General features: G+C 39.9%; 1 protein-coding gene across 2 annotated transcripts in view; it reads left to right on the top strand.

Annotated features, from left to right (window-relative positions):
- The window catches only part of GPC6 (glypican 6), a 1,066,736-nt gene that overhangs the window by 942,241 nt on the left and 105,502 nt on the right, over nt 1-18,993 (top strand). The gene's annotated exons all lie outside the window — the stretch shown is intronic.

The raw sequence follows: 18,993 nt of genomic DNA, 5'->3' as shown, positions 1-18,993 counted from the left end.
TTAGCCATTCAGGAGTTATGCTGCCATAAAGGATTGTTTCTGACCCATCTATTTGTAATCCCAATGGTGCTATTATAAGCATTCTAGTTTTTAATTATTTACTTTAATTCTCTAGCTTTTCTATATTATGCTGATGTTATTAGTCAACCTTTAAAAATAAATTATCATTTTTTAAAGCCCTTCTCTTCTCAATAAACAAACAAACCAAAAAATGTAAGCCCAGACCCAGTCTTCTTGTGGCCCAGGTGTTTGTAGGGAGGAATAGGGAAGAGGTTGGTTGTTCAGAAAATACTATTTTGTGATAAGGTTTAGAAAGCATTAGTTTCTTGAACACTGGATTTGGGTTTATTGATATGGATGTATATGGAATAAGGTCAGTAAATGCACAGTCTAATGCAAGTTTTGAAGAATGAATACACATTTTCTGAGTCAATTTTTTAAAATATATTTAAGACTTCTCCATAATAAATGTATGTGAAGAAAAAGGGATAAATGTATACAATATAGATGCATACAATAGAAACATCTTTCTGCCAGGATGGGTTTATTCAATAAATATCCAGCAGCTTTCTCAGAATAGTCTGCTATCAGGGTAGCTATTAGTCTTAGAGTTCTGACCCAATTCCAAATAAGTAATTTTATTCCTCCTGCTTAAATTCCCCTACCATTGCTACTCGACACAGAATTCTTCTTCATTTCCAGTCCCATCTGAAGTGTTACTCCATCCTGAAAAACAGCTTCACGGACCAGTCTAAAGGTGACTGCTTTGCTATGATGAGTGAGGCAATTTTGCTATGTTAAGTGCTTTGGGGAAAAAGCTCTTATAGGTCTCCTATAGAAATGCAGCTAATATTACTCAATGAGCCTTCCTTTCAGCCATTGTGCAGTGTGGCATTTTCAAAATGAAGAGGCCTTCCCCCATTGCAGTTTATTTATGTGATATATTCAAAATGGGCCCATTTCCCAAAGGCATCTGGGAGTATGTATAGAAGAAATATGAAAGAAACAAAAATTAGACACAGATGAAGTTAAACAGCTAAGAGAGGCCAGTTGTGTTGCAACTTCAAACCTTGATCTAAAACTCGGAATGATCAGGAAGAATGGAAAATAACCACACCAGGTAGCTCTCGGTACATCTTCTGCCGGGCTAAATTTTTTTTTTTTTTTTTAAGTACAGGCAAGTTAAAGTTAAATTTTATTTTTTAATGACATTGCAGTGTGAAGGCTATTGGTCTTAATTTGACTTGGAACATTAAACTTTCATGTGGCCCTCAGCTTACCTCCTTCCACATATTCATAAGAAATATGAGAAAGCAACATAGATGTCTAGATCACCAGGATGAGTACAGCACCCTCAGCATTTGGTGGTTGAAGGATCACTAGGCAGAGAGCTGCCCCACTGTTGGCCCAACTGTATCAGCTGAATGTCTATAGATCCTGTGCAATCTACCAACAAATGTCATAACAATCACAACTTCAAAGTAGTGACGAGCATAAAAAAATATTTAGAGATGTCTGAAACTATAATGTGATATCAAAATGTCTGTGATTTTTTTATTATTATTATGTTATGTTAGTCACCATACATTACATCACTAGTTTTTGATGTAGTGTTCCATGATTCATTGTTTGCATATAACACCCAGTGCTCCATGCAGAACGTGCCCTCTTTAATACCCATCACCAGGCTAACCCATCCCCCCACCCCTCTCCCCTCTAGAACCCTCAGTTTGTTTCTCAGAGTCCATAGTCTCTCATGGTTCGTCTCCCCCTCCAACTTCCCCCCCTTCATTTTTCCCTTCCTGCTATCTTCTTCTTTTTTTTAACATATACTGTATTATTTGAATCACAGAGGTACAGGTCTGTGATTCAATAGACTTATACAATTCATAGCGCTCACCATAGCATATACCCTCGCCAATGTCTATCACCCAGCCACCCCATGCCCCCCACACCTGCCGGGCTAAATTCTAAATGATAGCTCCAAGAGGTTCTTAGGGTAGGCAAATATGTCCTAACTACAGAAATCAGAGCCTCATAGACTTTGGAGGAAAAGACTTTGTGCAAACTTATTGAATATGATTACAGACAACATTTAAAAGATAGCCACATTTTTGAAAAGCATAGCAAGCAACACACTAAATATGCATAGATAAATCACCCATTTGTTTCTAGAATATATCACCTTGCTTTTTCTTTAAAATCACCTATTCATTGTCTTTTGGTGGCCTCAAATTAGTGTTCCCTTCCTTAGAAAGATCTCTGAGCCTGTTTTCAAGATACATGTTTGCTTTTAAAAAACAGTGGTATTATTGATTTATAAATACGCAGAGGTGTCTTACGGTTAATTCAGGTGTGTTAGCAGGAACAACTCGGGCACATGTCTCTCTACCTCGATAAGGATATAAATGGGAAGGCACTGTATACCAATTTTTGGAGTGTCGACCCTATCAACAAATAGTAGATACTCATCCTGAATTTTTTTCTATTTCTATCATAAGCAAGCCTACATTGTCTCTGTCTTTTTATCTTAAAGCTTACATAGATACTTAAAGAAAATAAGAGAGAATTTTCCAGGAAAACATCAAGGTCTTTGACATTGGATGTTTTATGTGACCAAGATAACAAAGACTGACCTCACTGAGGAACATCTCTCAAATTTTGCAAATTATTGTAATGTTTTGATTGATTCTGCAAGCATTTCTGGGACATTCACATTGACTTTTGAGTATGTATATATTTTTAAATCTTTTTAAATGCTTAGAAGCACAGAGAGTAATGGTTACAAGCCTAGAAGTTGGAGTCTCATGGATCTAGGTCGGCATGAAGCTCCATTCTCAATATGGAAACTCTGGCTTCATTAAGTTGATTTTCTATAAAATGGGGCTAAGCACAGCATCTACCTCTGAGAATCCAAGGATTAAATGAGATACTGCATGTACCACCTGTGGGAACATAGGAAGTAAGTGTTATCTGATGGCCGGGCAACAGCTGAACTACCTGTTTGCCTTCCAGTCTGAGTCAGTGGCAACCGGCTGATCCTCTTTGCATCCGTACCTAAATCTTTCACTCCCATCTACTCCAGAGGTCCGCAATCATCTAACAGGACCATTCACACAGCTTGTTAATACTGCCCCCAAATTTCAAAGTCCTGCTTCCCTTGCATTGCAGTTTCAAGTTGGATTTGGGACCTCTGACCCATGTTCCTCTGACTGGCTTTACAGAAGTCACTGTTGGATTCCAACTGTTGTTGTTTTTGTTCTTTTTTTTAAGTTCTACCTTTTTATACCCAGTTTTCTTTCCTTTACCATTATTTTGAGAGGAAAAGGTCTTAAGAATGGAGCTAAAAGTCAAAGCCAAGTCTTTCTGCGACAGGGCACACAGCTCTCCATTCCTTCTACATCCTCCCAACATGGACGGCTTGTGCTTGCTTCTATGGGCTGCATTTTATCTGCATCCCCGTAGCTTTTCTTCCTCTGTGCCACCTGTGCCCTTCTCTCTGACGCTGACCGAACACCTCTGTCTGCTGTTGCCCGCTCCTTGGGTCAGACTCCTAGACCAGTGGCCCCGCCCCCTTGCTCTTTGGTTTATCTGCCAACTGCGCATGTGCAGATGCTGAAAATGGTGCAGTTGCTGAAAATGATCCAGATGTTCCAGGATGCTCCTTCCAAGATGTCCTAGAGCAGTAGGTCCATATGGCTTTGGAACTAGAATGTCCATGAGATACCTACGAGCGGAAACATTTAACTTTACAGGTGGGAATGAATAACCTCAGTGTCACAGTTGTAGGTTGTGGGGGAGGCCCTGGAACCTATATCGCCTTTTTATGCATTTAAGCCCCTTTACAATCGCAAGGGAAAACAAACAATTCCTTTAATTCGAAATTTTTAAATTTAAAAATACAGTATCATCGTAAATGTCTGCCTTTTAAATGTAAGAGGTCTATGAAATGGTAGAATCAGAGCTATTTCTCTTACCTTCATTTAGCTCTCTACATTAAGAATACTTCTCCTTATTAAAGTCTGAGCTTTGGGGTGCCTGGGCGGCTCAGTCGTTAAGCGTCTGCCTTCTGCTCAGGTCATGATCCCAGGGTCCTGGGATCGAGCCCCGCATCAGGCTCCCTGCTCAGTGGGAAGCCTGCTTCTCCCTCTCCCACTCCCCCTGCTTGTGTTCCCTCTCTCGCTGTCTTTCTCTCTGTCAAATAAATAAATAAAATCTTAAGAAAAAAATAATAAAGTCTGAGCCTTTTGTATTTATCAGAAGAAATGTATGTTTGTTCTACCTCTTTTTTTTTTTTTAAGATTTGTTTATTTGCGAGAGAGAGAGAGCGGGGGCAGAGGCAGAGGGAAAAGGAGAGAGAGAATCTCAAGCAGAGTCCTCGCTGAGCACAGAGCCGAATGTGGGCTCGATCCCACGACCCTGAGATCATGACCTGAGATGAAATCAAGAGTCCGCCGCTTAACTGACTGAGCCCCCCAGGCGCCCCTGTTCTACTTACTTCTTAAATGAATAAATAGCTGTCAATTTAAAGAAATCTTTCTTAAGATGGTAATCAGAAGAAATAGGTACAAATCAGATGTAGGAATTATTTATTTTATAGCAATGCAAAATTGAATAAGAACCCACAAAACCAACTATGATAGAATGGTTAGAGAAATTTAGAATGCACTGAAGACATAAAATATGGTGCAGTCACTAAAAGGGTTGTTTTCTTAGATATAGTGGGAGATATCTAGCTATGTGCTATTGAATTGAAAGTGAAAGGGGGAAACTGCATTTAGCCTGACCCCAATACTATTCATATTAGAATAACACTGGGAAGGAAGTACCAAAAATATTATCCATAGTTATCTCTGTCTTTGTAGATAGTAGAGGATTTTTATTCTCTTCTTTTTCCCAAATTTTACATAACGAACATACATAAACAGACACTCAGTGGAAATGTCCAGTGTGCAGTTGGATATCCACTCCCTGGTTAGGAGAGAGTTGAGATCCAGGGTAGATTTATGATAAAAAGGGACTGAGTACTGCCTAAAAACTTTCCCTCCAATTCAGCTAGTAGGTGCTTCAGCATAAAAAGAAATCTAATAAGAAAATAGTTACATCTTTCTGAAAACCAAATAAGGGAAGTTACCTTTAATTTTGTGGCTGATGTCAAATAGTCCTTCCCCAGTGATATGCAGGTTCTGAGAACAGAGAAACCACTGCACTCTCCTAATCAATGAGATTACGTTTCAGTGATAAGTTCTAGAAAAACCTGCACCCCAAACACTAATAAGAGAAGGCCCAGAAAGAGAAAGCGTGTACCCAGCTTGACTCCAAGAGCGTCTGCCTGAAGTCCCCAAGAGCACTTGTCTGCCTGACACAGCCTCATGCAGAAGCAGAGCCAGAGTAGTGTGGTGTTGGTGGCCTTGGTGCAGCCCGTGACTCCCCTGCCTCACGCTTCTTAACTGCACACATACACGCTCTGGCCCACCTACCTGAGACTCAAGCAGGTCTCCGTGGCTAGCGTGACAAGTTCAAGCAATTCCTTGATGTTAGTTCTGGCCTACTCCGAACAGCACCTACCCTAACCACCCACAAGCCATGAGAGCTGGGGCAAGCTCTTTGACCTCTAGGGTCTTAGCCTCCACAACCATTAAAGGAAATAATAGTACTTCTACAGCACGGTATTGCTGTAAAAATAAAATGAAGCTCTCTGCCCTAAAGCTCTTAGAGTAGTACCAGGCCCAGGCTCATTGAAAATGCTGCCTAAATACCCACTCCTTCTCTATCATGGACTTTCTTCTCTCTCTCTCTTTCTCTCCTTCTCTCTCCCTCTCTCTCTCCCTTTCCCTCTCTCCCTCTCTTTCTCACTCTCTTCCCCTCTCTCTCCTTCTCTCTCCCTCTCCTTCCCCCTCTCTGTCCCTCTCTCTTTCTCTCTCCCCCCTTTTTCCCCTCCCCCACCAGGTTAGAAAATGATCTTTATCTTCACCTTGGAGCATATGTTGAAGATAACTTGAAACAAGATGTAAAGACAGAAGAAATAATAAAAAGTTATCTTGCCATTTCACGGGGCAGATCAGAGATGAGAAGAGATGAAGTCATCACCTCCCAAAATGGGTTTGTTTTTTTTTTTCTTTTCCTAAACAATCCAGCTTTTTTCTTTAGGTCTAGTGCCCATGATACAGGGCAAACTGCTCTTTTTTTTTCATTTTCCTTTTGGTTCACATGGCACTGAGCAACAAAATAATAAAAAATATATATTTTTTAATAATACCAGTACATAAACGAGTAGGAGAGAAGGGCTCCCATTGCTTGCTGAATCACTCACTAATCACTCTGTTAGGACCCAGCAGGGAATTCTGACAACACACCTGACTTTTCATTTATTTATTTTTTATTGGTTCTGGGAGAGGTTTGCGATTCATTCCATGTAGGTTGCAAGCCCTTGTGCTACAGGAACAAATGGTCTCTGGGGTTATTTGCTTTATTAACTTTTAGGGCAAAGGAGGGAAAAATAGGAGAATTGCTTTAACTGCAATATGCTGGCAAAAAGTTTGGACTTTTTTAGTTTATTGACATCCAAAATGCTTCTGCTGGTTGTGTTTCTTAATGATGGGTCGGCTGGTTGTACAGACACAATCAGTATGATGGGGTAGAAAGAGCTTGTTGAAAGAACAGCCTTGCCATTGTGCCCAGCCCAGTCACTAGACCCCTCGTGCCCCTGGGACTCAGTGACCTTCTCTGTAAAATAAAAGGATCAGATCAGGTATTGTCCTCTTTCGGTAAAAGGGTTTATGACTTCATGGATGATGGTGAACTCAAACCTTTAGTATTAATTTTGTTGGGAAATGAAAGGACTTGCGTCTCCATAAAGATACGATAATCAGAATATAAGAATAAAAATGTATTATGCTGTGGGCCCAGTGTTACATCTAATTCCCACGGTGACATAGGAGGAGCTCCCATGATAACAGAGGACACCAAGGATCACAACAGTGAAGTAATTTGCCCGGGGTCACAGAGCCTATGACTCTCTATGAGTGCTTTTTATGTTTGTCAAGGACAATGCAGGATCATGGTGCCCACATTGAAAGAACACAGTCCCTGAGGGAGGCTTAAAGAAAAGCTTAATTGCAACAAAGAAAGAAGGAGAAAAATCTTAGGACAGAAATGCTCTATCTTTATCACGTATGGTTTCTTTTTCAATATTCTCTTTAAAAGTGAAGCACTTGTAATTTAGTGAATAACAAAATAGTAGGTAAGCACATCAATGCTATGTGAGCAATTTCAATGCCAAGTATATTGGATAGAGGGAGAAAGAACAAAGGTTTTGGTCCAAAGAATGCTGTTTTTCTTCTTTGGGTTCTTGTTTCCTAAACTATAAAACCAACTGGTTGGCCCAAATCAATCTACTAGATACCAAAACCCTGTGGAGGCACCAACAACATAAAGGTAAAGATAGTTCTTCAGTGAGAAAGATCTTAAAAAATTCTATGCCCCTTAATCCTGTAATTCATCATCAAGGCAAAGACGGTTAGGTTGATGTGAGTTATTTGGACGTTCCTAGCTACGAATGACATAAAAAATTATTCATATGAAGAATCAGCAATAATTTTTTTAAAAAGATTTTATTTATTCATTTGAGACAGAGAGATACAGAGAGAGAGACTATGAGCAGGGGGAGAGGCAGAAACAGGTTCCCCACTGAGCCAGGAGCCCAATGCGGGATCCTGGGATCAAGACCTAAGCCGAAGGCAGACATTTAACCATCTGAGCCACCCAGGCGCCCCAGCAATAAAAATTTAAATAAAGGATTATGGTTGGTAGTATACACTTTGATGTCCATCAAATTCATGATTTACAAGGCCCACTCTTTCTGACTTGTGATATAACTAAACATCTCGAAGATAATATAGCATTGAGATGATGCTGGCATGAATATATTACATTTTTATGAAATGCAATGTATCATTCTACTAACAAGAAACCAACATCAGAAAATGAGTGCTGGAGATTCCAATTTCTGTACTGCGCTGGGAGTACTGGGGAATTATTTCTCCCACAATTTGCATTTCCTTTTACAGTGTAGAAGCAAAATAAACCTCTTTGTTTGCACTGGTTTCAGAATTAAATCAGTTTGTATATTTGTTCTCTCCTCCTCTTCCTGGATTTGGTTTCAAAGTAAACAGTTATCTTCATTAAATTCTCTTTTATTTGGCTTAAGTTCTTTAGTTACTGTAATTATTCTGGGTGGCTGTCCCTGTTTTATTTTTGTATCAAATATCTGTGCACTATTTTAAACTGCATTTAATTGGCTCATTTCCATTTTCTATTATTTACCTCACTTTGTGGTACTGATTTCTGTGGCTAGATCTGACTTCTATCATGGTCTGTTTTGTATATATATTTTTTTATGTAAACACCGTACAGGCTTGGCAAAATTAAAAAAAAAGATCATTAATTTGGTACTTAGTGAATGTGCTCAAATTATAGGGAAGAAACAAATATGACATTTATCACAGAGATTGTTTTGAAAGTTAATGGCAAACTTGGACTCTTGAGAAACAACAGGAATTACCTTGTTTGGTAAAGCCAGATATGTCAACAGCATTTTTTTTTTTTAGATTAACCTAGAAATGACCTCTGACAGAAAGAAAACCAGCCATACTTTTCAATTTCAAGCTAAAAGATCTAAAAAGTTATTTCTACCTAATAAAAAAGTACAATAAGATTCTAAATTCCCACAGAAACTCTTCATCTACCTTATAACACATCAAAAGCCACCAAGGGGCTATTTATCCTGCAGGCCAGCACTAGTAAAGTTTTGCAGGCATTTGTGATGGTGCACATAACAGGGGAATAGACAGGCAGAGTTTTCAGGCAGGGAGGAGGAGAGTAACTTAGCTTTCAAGTTTCGGGAAGAAAATACAGAGAGATTTTTTTAAATTGTTCCAATAATTTATTTAATAAATGTTCATTTCACAACTCTTTGGATCTCACTCTTGTTCTAGGGTTTGGGACAACAGAAGGGAACAACAAAGATGAAAGACATGCGCTCTTGAGGATTACAAAATAGTGGGGGAAAGAGGGACCAGAGCAAATATAAACGTAATAATTCAGCAAGTGTTAAGTGCTGTCAAGAATACAGCAATCAGGGACGCCTGGGTGACTCAGTCGGTTAAGTGTCGTCTGCCTTTGGCTCAGGTCATGATCCCGGGGTCCTGGGATCGAGTCCTGTGTCGGGCTCTTTGCTCAGCGGGGAGCCTGCTTCTCCTTCTGCCTGCTGCTCACCCTGCTTGTGTGCTCTCTCTCTCTCTGACAAATAAATAAATCTTTTAAAAAAAGAGAGAGAGAGAGGGAGAGAAAAAGAGAATACAGCAATCAGATAAGAGTGTCTGGGAGTTTGTAGGGTCTTTAGAGAAGGTTTTTCTAAGAGATGGCATTGGGTGGAGACCAGCAGAAAATAAGATATGCAGATATTTGGGAGAGCGTATTCAAAGAAGAAAGAACAAACCATAAACGGACAGGCCCTGAGACAGGAGAGCCCCTGGCCTACGTTCACAGAACAGCAAGGAAGCTAGTAAACAAAAATGTGAGTGGAAGTAGATTAGGTTCAGAGAGGTGAACTTGGAAAGGAGAAAACTTGCATAATATGACACTAGACCAAGAAAACCTAAACAAATGAATGATAAATTGGACTATCAAAAACTTAAAATTTCTGCAGAGCAGAAAACCATGAACTAAGTCAAAAGATAAATAGCAACTAGTGAGGGAAAATGGTACTTCATGTCACCAAAGGGCTGGTGTCTTTACTGTATTTTTTTTTTTTTTTTTTTGGCAAAAGACATTTCCTTATATCAATATGAGTTAACAACCCAACAGAAAAATGCGTGAACAAAGAACATGAAGGGAAAAAGCAATAGAAATGGTATCTAAGCATATTCAAGGATGTGCAACCTTCCTTCAAATGAGGGAAATTCAAGTCAAAACCACACTGAGGTGCCAATTTCTCACCCTATCAGATTGGTAAACATCCAACTGTTTGATCTTAACAACATCTAAAAGTTTGAGACCTAGGGAATCAGACGCTGTCGTGTATTGCCATCGGGAATGTAAAACAGGTACAACCTTTAAAGAGAGAACTTTGGCACTATCAAAACTTTAAATGCCAAAATATCTTCGACCTAGCAGTTGAACTTCTAGGACTTAATCAACAGACTTATTTGCACATGCATTATATGAATTTTGTGCAAGGATACTCACTGTGGCATTATTTGTAATAGCAGGAAACCACAGGACATGTTGAGTAGTGAGGCACGAATTTGAAGCAAGGGATGGAGTCTGTGATTATGAGTCTCTTTTCAGACTTGAACCATTGGAAGTTCTTCAGCCGGTAACATGAGAACAAGGCGGCATATAGGATAACTTGTCCACCATTGATTTCAGGATGGATTGCCTGTGTGTGGGACCTTGGTGACAACATCAATGTCACGTTCAGAGCTCTGATGGAACTCTGGGGGGGGGGTCCCCGTGCAGGGGGCAGGACCACCGGGGGAGGTAGTAGACAAGGCTGCTAAGGTGGGCTTTTCTTAGCCTGGCTAAGAGGTTCCGACTTTCTCCTGAAGGCACTGACAGCCTTTAGCAGAAGGCAGTGACCTCATCTGATGTGCATTTTTAAAGACAGTTCTAGCAGGGCGCCTGGGTGGCTCAGTCATTAAGCGCCTGCCTTCGGCTCAGGTCATGATCTCAGGGTCCTGGGATCGAGCCCCGCATCAGGCTCCCTGCTCAGTGGGAAGCCTGCTTCTCCCTCTCCCACTCCCCCTGCTTGTGTTCCCTCTCTCGCTGTGTCTCTCTCTGTCAAATAACTAAATAAAATCTTAAAAAAATAAAAGAAAAACCGAAGTTGGTCGCTATGGAATTCTGATGAAACAATAAAGTAGATTGTGCTTATAGATTTCATTTTTCAAAAAGCCAACTATTAGGACAAACTTAAACGATTTAATGAGAACTTTGAAATGAATGTTTTATCTTAATTCAGATTTCTCTCAAAAGGAGAAAAAATGGTTTTAATGTTCAAAAAAAAATTGTTTTAATGTTCATGTGTTTCACATTTGTCCCTTCAGAAAGATCCGACATGCCATGAATGTGACCAGCATGCAGGCTTCCAACTCTCCCCTCCCACCCAAGACTCCATAGTGATACAGTGATAGTCCTTAGCAAGTCACAAATACTGATTAGGTCAAATTGAGCTTATTTTGATCTGTTTTCTTAGCTTTCTTTTTTTTTTTTTTTTTTTTAGCTTTTTTGAAGTATACCTGACATATAACACTGTGTGAGCCTAAGGTGTACAACATGTTGATTTGATAACACATATATATGAAAAAATGATTATCACAATAAGGTCACTTACATGACCTCACATAGTTACCCTTTTTGTGTATGTGATGAGAACTTTCAAGATCTACCGTCTTAGCACCTTTCTAGTATTCAATACAGTAAGTATTTTTAGCCAGAGTTGCCATGCTGCATGTGAGATCCCCAGATCTCATCGTCTTGTAACTGGAAGTCTCTACTTTTTGACCACCCTCACCCGTTTCCCCCAAATCCCCTCAACTGAATTTTCAAGATCATTTCTACTCCATCGTTATTTAGGAAAGGGCTGATAACACCTCATTTAAAAAGGAAGACTTTCTCTGTGTCTCCTGTAAAACACATTGAAAATCATTCCCTTCTAGGTTAAAATCAGTAGCCCTCAGTAAGATCATTTCCTTATATCTCCTTTTCTCAAGAAATAAATTAAAAATATATATCTGATCATAGGAAATCCTACTTAATATTTCCATCTTAGAGGAACATAAACATTCAGCAGTCCCTGCGGCAAGATAGTTTTTAATCCAGTGCCATCCAGAGATCGGAGATAATGTCTACGTCCTGTGTCAGAGCCTTTGCTCTTCACAAAGTCAAATACTTAGAAAAAAAATCAGAATATTTGCCTTTTTCCAAACCTGCTCTCTATCTCTCTCATGCTCACATCCCAAGGGAATCATGTATCCTAGTCTGAGGCTAGCTGGTATGCGTCTCGTGTACCATAGTGCTTTGCAGACTTAGAGCAAATTCTTTTTGTATGTTCCCTTGAGGGCAACATTTTATTTTTCTTGACCATTTTTGTATCTGTAAACTAGGGTTATATCATAAATGTTAAATTTGTCAAATGTTAATAGACTAGAATTCTGAATATTTAGGTCCTGTCAAACAAATATTGGAAAAACATCTGAATATTTTATAAATAGTGTAAATATTTGGCTGCCCTGGTTTCCTATTGCTACAAAATTAATGGTCCCCAAATTTAATAGCTTAAAATGACAACCATATTATTACAAATCACAGGGCAGTAGGTCGGGAATTCAAGTAAGATTCAGCTGGCTGATTCTTCTGCCCACCCCCACAACGGTGTTGACTGGGGTCACTAGATGGTAATCCACTGGGAGATGGGTCTGGAAGGTCCTAGACTACCTCACTCATATGTCTGGCGCCATTGCAGATGTCTTAGCCCCACAGGGCTAAATACCAGAGGTTGCATGGTTTAAACAGCAAACATGTATTTCTCACAGTTCTGGAGGCTGAGAAGTCCTAGGTCAAGGCACCAGGAGATTTGGTGTCTGGTGTAAGCCTGCTTCCTTCCATACACAGCCATCTTCTAGCTATGTCCTCACATGACGGAAGGGGCCAGGGAGTTCTCATGCCCTAATTACTTCCCAAAGGCCCCCCTCCAAGTAGCATCACTTTGGGGATGAGGTTTCAACATGTGAATTTTGGGTGGACACAAACATTCTGTCTGCAGCAGCAAGGATGGCTGGAAATCTGGGCCCAACTGACACTGTCACCTGGAGTGCCCCACACATAACCAGTCCGGCATGGGGAGCTCCGAGCAGAGTTTCACGAGAAACCAAAAGTGGAAGTTCTAGTCTCTTCGGTACCTATCTGGAAACTGGCAGTGACAGCAGTGACAGAGCCCACCCAGATTCAAGGGGATGGGGCATAAACCCCACCTCTCAATAGGAAGGACATCAAAGACTTGCTAGTCATCATTCATTGGCAGAGGGACACATCCTGAGAAAAGATACAGTCTTGTGTCTCTCAGTAATGAACTCATCCATCACAAGGCAGCTATTACCAAGACACTGATGTAGCCTACAAAAGAGCACCAGCTATACAGCTTAAAGTCAGCCATGGGCCTGTACTCTCTTACTCCTCGCATCAATTGCTGTCAACACTTCCACCAAAATTTCCTGCAAGTGGGTCCTCTCTTTTCCACTTCTGCCCAGGGGTAGGGCCTTGGATTAGCTAACCTTTGTGGAGAGCAAACTGTGTGCCAGGCATTCTGCTAACAACTTCCCAGGCACTATCTGATTTGCTTCCTTGTACCACTGCTATTAGGGAGATGTGGTCATGATGAACAGAATGGGACTCCGTGGCATCCATTATGTCTCTGGCATTTAATGGAGGGTCCTAGATGGAAACGCAAGCACCTGACTCCATCTAACCAGAGTCAGGTCTCCTCACTCTTAATAGGAAAGTCTGTGCTTAACTTGAGCAAAATGCCTTGGCTCAAAGGTGCAGCTTTGCCTGCAGCCCGGCGCCTCACCTTTGGACGCACACCTGGCTGAGCTGCAACACATGCCCGCTGTCCTAACACAGTCACCGCATCTCGTGCCTCAGAACCTCGTACGGTGATACCAGTCACTTCTAACTCATCTAAACTTTATCTCCACTTAGAAACAGAAGTTACGTGTACTGCTGGAGGGAGACAACAGCCCTTTGTTTAAAGAGATACAAAACTATGACGGTACAGGAAATATGTGCAGAAGGATCAGCTGATCATTAGCGGACATGCTAGGACTGTCCTGGCTTAATTGGCCATAGATAACAGCTCCAAGAGCACAGTTAAAAATAATGTTCCAAATATTTCAAAATATAAAAGGCACGGAGATAATTAAGACAGAGTAGGATGGCAGCCTCTGGAGTAAGTTATGGCTGTGTTGTGACTTAACTGATTGCAGAGAAACTTACCAACTATTGCCTTGGTGTCATAAAGGTATTGGGAGGAGAGAGAGGGATGGCTTCCTCCAGGCCCAAAGAAGAGGGAAGGGTTTCCTGACCTGGGGAGCTTAACTGATGACAACCTTGCGCAGCCGGTGGGAGGCTAACCAGTCAGGCAGGGATGCTCTTGGCTCAGTGGGCTATGCGGACGCTCTTACCATCTGAGGTCTCGAGTCCAGGGAGACTGGCCATTCGCTTCCAGGCCTACACGGTGTCCCAGGACTGAACAGCTCTGGTCTCACTGCCACGTTCTCCTACCATAATGTATCTAAACTAGACTCCCAAAGACGGGAGCTGTAAGCCTGCTCCTTTATAGTGGAAATGCAAAATACTAGAAGCATTTTCTGAAGAGCTGCTTTTCCTTTTGTGGCCCTGGGGAGTCCTGTCGTGGATATTTAGAACAAAAGGGGAACTGGGCAGAGGGGTGATTGTATCTTAAAGAACATGTTTTTGTTTTGTTTTCGTTTTTATTGAGATATAATTGATGTGTAATTGACTGTATTAGTCCAAGGTGTACAACATAATGATTTGATACATATATACATATATTGAAAAATGATCACCACAATAAGTCTAGTTAACATCCGTTATGACACCTAGTTAACACATTTTTTTCCTCGTGATGAGCACTTTTAAGCTCTCCTCTCTTAGGAAATTTCAGCTGTGTGAAACAATATTGTTAACTACAGTCACCATGCTGTACATTACATCCTGAGGACTTATTAACTGAAATTTGTACCTTTTGACCTCCTTCACCCATTTCCCTTACCTCCTAATCCCTGCCTCTGGCAACCATCAATCTGTTCTCTGTATCTATGAGTTCAGGTTTTTTTAGATTCCACATATAACTGAGATCGTATAGTATTTGTCTTTCTCTGTATGACTTATTTCACTTAATATAATGCCCTCAAGGTCCATCCATGTTGTCACAAATGGCAGAATTTCTTTCTTTTCTATGGCTGAATGATATGTATATCTCACATCTTTATCCATGCATCTGTTGATGGACAGTTCATTTGTTTCTGTGTCCTGGCTATTATAAATAATACAGCAGTGAACATGGGGATGCAGATATATTTCAAGATGGTGATTTGGTTTCCCAGAAATGGGATTGCTGGATCATATGGTAGGCCTATTTTTAATCTTTTGAGGAACCTCCATACTGTTCTCCATAGTGGCTGCACGAATTTGTGTCCCCACCATCAGTGTAAAAGTGTTGCCTTTTCTCCACTTCTATAGTCGATGAGCACAATAATCATTACTGCTCTTTTCCATTATTATTATAACATAAAATCTACCCTCTTAACAAATTTTTAGGTGTAGAATACAGTATCTTTAACTATATGCACATTACTACTCTTAATGATGATTCTGAGGTTTTGAGCCAATCCACATTGGCTTTTGAGTCTTCAAAGGAGAATTTAATTTACTTAGTAAAGTAATTATGTGTATATAATTAGTGTATGTATATATATACTAGTTTATATATATATTTATAAGGCGTACAATATAATGATTTGATACATATATATTGAAAAATGATCACTAGTTTATATATAAATAATATATAATATATATATAAACTAGTATACATTATATATAAACTAATGTGTGTGTATATATATATTACTTATATATATATATAAAATTAGTAATAGCCTAAACCACATAACAGCTTAAAGTAGCATATTCTAACAGCTGATCTAAATTAAAAGAAAAATAAATAGATATCTACCTACATCAAAAATGTATCATCTTAAATTAGTTTTTATAACAAAGTAAATGAATTGAGATAAAGAATGGAAACACATGGGGCGCCTGGGTGGCTCGTAGGTTAAGCACCTGCCTTCCACTCAGGTCGTGATCCTGGGGTCCTGGGATAGAGCATCGCATCACGCTCCCTGCTCAGCAGGGAGTCTGCTTCTCCTTCTCTCTCTGCCCCTCTCTCTTTCTCTCTCTCAAATATATAAATAAATAATCTTTAAAAAAGAAGAAAAAAAGAATGGAAATACAGGAGCAAGCAATTTGAGTAAATGTGACCATTTGGTTATGTTTAATATGCAGGATCATCAATCGGACTGCCTTTTTCCAAGGCCACATAGGCAAGTGATCTGGAGAGGCTCGCCCTGAGCACTTTTACCGTGATTGGAGTCTAAAAAGAGGAGATGCATTTGCAAACCCAAAAACCTAACAGGCCAGCACTATGGTGGGGAAAGAGCCAGGAACAAAAAGACTGAAATCACCAAAGAGAAACCTACCTGCTTTATGATAGGACCCCATAATTTCAAATTGTGACACTACAGTAAGTCCTTAGCATCCAGTGCAAACACTTGTCCTTACTACCTAGAGCACAGTGGTTCTCAGACTTCCCAGAGAGCCAAAGGTATCCCTGCCTCAAGTCAGCCCATTCATGTCGGATGAATATACCGCAACAGACCAGTACTCTTTGTATTATGATTTATACAAATACGTATGTAAAACACAAAGTTAAGGATCCCATAGTTTTGGTTTCTTTAAGTGCATTTGTTGAATAACTCCATTGGGCCAATTCTTTTTCCTGTACAAGGTTTTTTATTCTTCTAGCAGAATGCACCCATCTAGAGAAACTTGTTCATTCATCATAATTAATCGTCATCAAAAAACCTGTTGGAAAGTCTAACGGTAAAGGGGATTATTTTTAATAAACATACAAAACACATATCGAAACATAAAAGAAATAGATCAGCTCTCAGACAATAGTTAGGCACCTTTTAAAACCTTCAAGGGAAAAACATCTTTAATATCAAAATACTACAACCCCGCAATGTGCATCCTCCCTCCACACTGTCAGATAATTAGGTCAGTAAGGTGCAGAGAAATCGTTACTTTAGTTATAAGATCCTGCTGTGATGTACACAGATAAGTCTGCATTATCTAAGGAAAAAATCAGAAAATTTGTTGTTAGGGGTTCTTTGTGAGTCTGTTCACACTCAAAATCTTTCCCATGGTAAGAATTCTATGGGACAGAGTACTGGGGGTGGGGATACATGTGGAATACAGGGACCTCCCTGAATGCATTCACTCTGGGGACCTTACACGAGGGGTAGAGCAGAGACTCAGTTCTGGGATCTGGTACAGAAGCCAGTGGGTAGTGTTAAAGCTGATGTTGTTCACAAAACCTAGTGCTCTTTAGAAATGTGAATCTTTGCTTCCCAGAGAGTACTGTATCCTTCTTACAAGTATTCGTCTCTCTTAAAAGGTTTCTAATCTGCCTAATTCATAACTACTTATAACCCTGAAAAGATTTTGATGTTGGACTTTGATTGAGCATGCATAGTTGGATATGTAATAAAAATAAAGTTTGGTTTCTTCATACTAATACTATAAAATAACTACTATAAAAAGCATTTAACATTAATAATATATTTAGAAAGCAAATTATATGATATATGGATGGTATATTTCCAGTTGCATGCTTAAAATATTTATGCATAGAAGAAAAAAAGCAAGGCATATACCAACTATTCTGGGTGTTATTCTGGGAAGTGGCATTATGGGTGTATTTCTCTCCTTTGTTGTTGGGTTTTTTTTCTGTATTTTGTAAGTGTTTGATAATAAACATGTATTATTGTGAAAGAAGGAAAGTGTTTTATGATTGGCTCCCAAGAGCTTTAACAATTGAAAAATTTGAAATCTAAGATTGGAATCTATATGTTAAAAGTCTAGGCTGCTCTGTCTAATATGGCAGCCACTAGTCTCAAGTAAATATTTAAAATTATATTTAAATTAGGGCTCCTGGGCAGCTCAGTCAGTTAAGCATCTGCCTTCTGCTCAGGTCATGATCCGTTCTGGGATCGAGTCCCGCATCAGGTTCCCTGTTAGCGGGGAATCTGCTTCTGCCTCTGCCCCTCCCGTCTACTCGTGGTCTCTCTCTGGTGCTCTCTCTCTCTCTCTCAAATAAATAAATAAAATCTTTTTAAAAATTATATTTAAATTAATTAAAAGCTAACCAATTTATTAACAGTTTAATTCTTCAGTCATACTAGCCACATTTTAAGTTTCAATAGCCCCGTTATCATCATCACAGAAAGTTCTATTTGACAATCCTAATGGAAGCAGGTTACCAGCTGTGCCCTGAGTACTAAAGACAAAAGTGAGCCAGTTTTCAGTGGCACAGGAATGGGCACATGCCCCTCGCCATAGACGCTGAGAGACTTCTCATCAGCAGTCCCTTTTATACACCTCACCAGTCTGAGGCCAGATAAGCTCAGAGGTTTTTCCCCACAGGCATCCTGCTTCTTAGTGCTGGAGCAAGGGTGAGAACTCAGCGCTAAGCTCCTCAGGCAGAGCTCCTGCCAACATATCACTATGACCATCTCCTCCAGAAAACCAAAGCTTCCCAAGCAAGACTTCGGCTCAATTCAGCACAATTTCATGTCACAAACATTTTTTGAGTGCTTACAGTGTGATAGGTACCATAATAAGCCTTCAATATATAAAAGCAAGCAAGAGACGTGTCTCTATCCCCAAAGGAAGCCGAAGGGATAAAACGGAAGGGCACAAAGTAGGGAAAGGTATGTTCTTGGGAAATCTAGAAGGGCTCCACCTATCGTAAATAGGTTTGTGTAGGGTCTCTACATTTGTGCACCCAAATCCACACGTTAGCACTTCTTCTCCAACGTTCTCAATTTTCCTCACCCTCCAGAAGAAAAGAGACTAGACTCCATTTTTGAAATGTAGCCGATCCTTGCCCTAATATTGTTTTGTTTTTATTTTTGTTCTTTCGGTTTAACTTCACACGGGATGGTTAGAGACACTCAACAATCTTAACATGAACTAATTTTCTCACGTTTAGGCCTGGTTTTATATATGCAAAATAATTTTAAATCTTGAAATAAAATGAAATACTGCTTTGATATTTAGTCATCC

This window comes from Halichoerus grypus, chromosome 4 (genome assembly GCF_964656455.1).
Source record: "Halichoerus grypus chromosome 4, mHalGry1.hap1.1, whole genome shotgun sequence".
Taxonomy (NCBI): domain Eukaryota; kingdom Metazoa; phylum Chordata; class Mammalia; order Carnivora; family Phocidae; genus Halichoerus; species Halichoerus grypus.
Note: the sequence above shows the minus strand (reverse complement) of the source record. Positions and strands in the feature narration are given on the sequence as shown.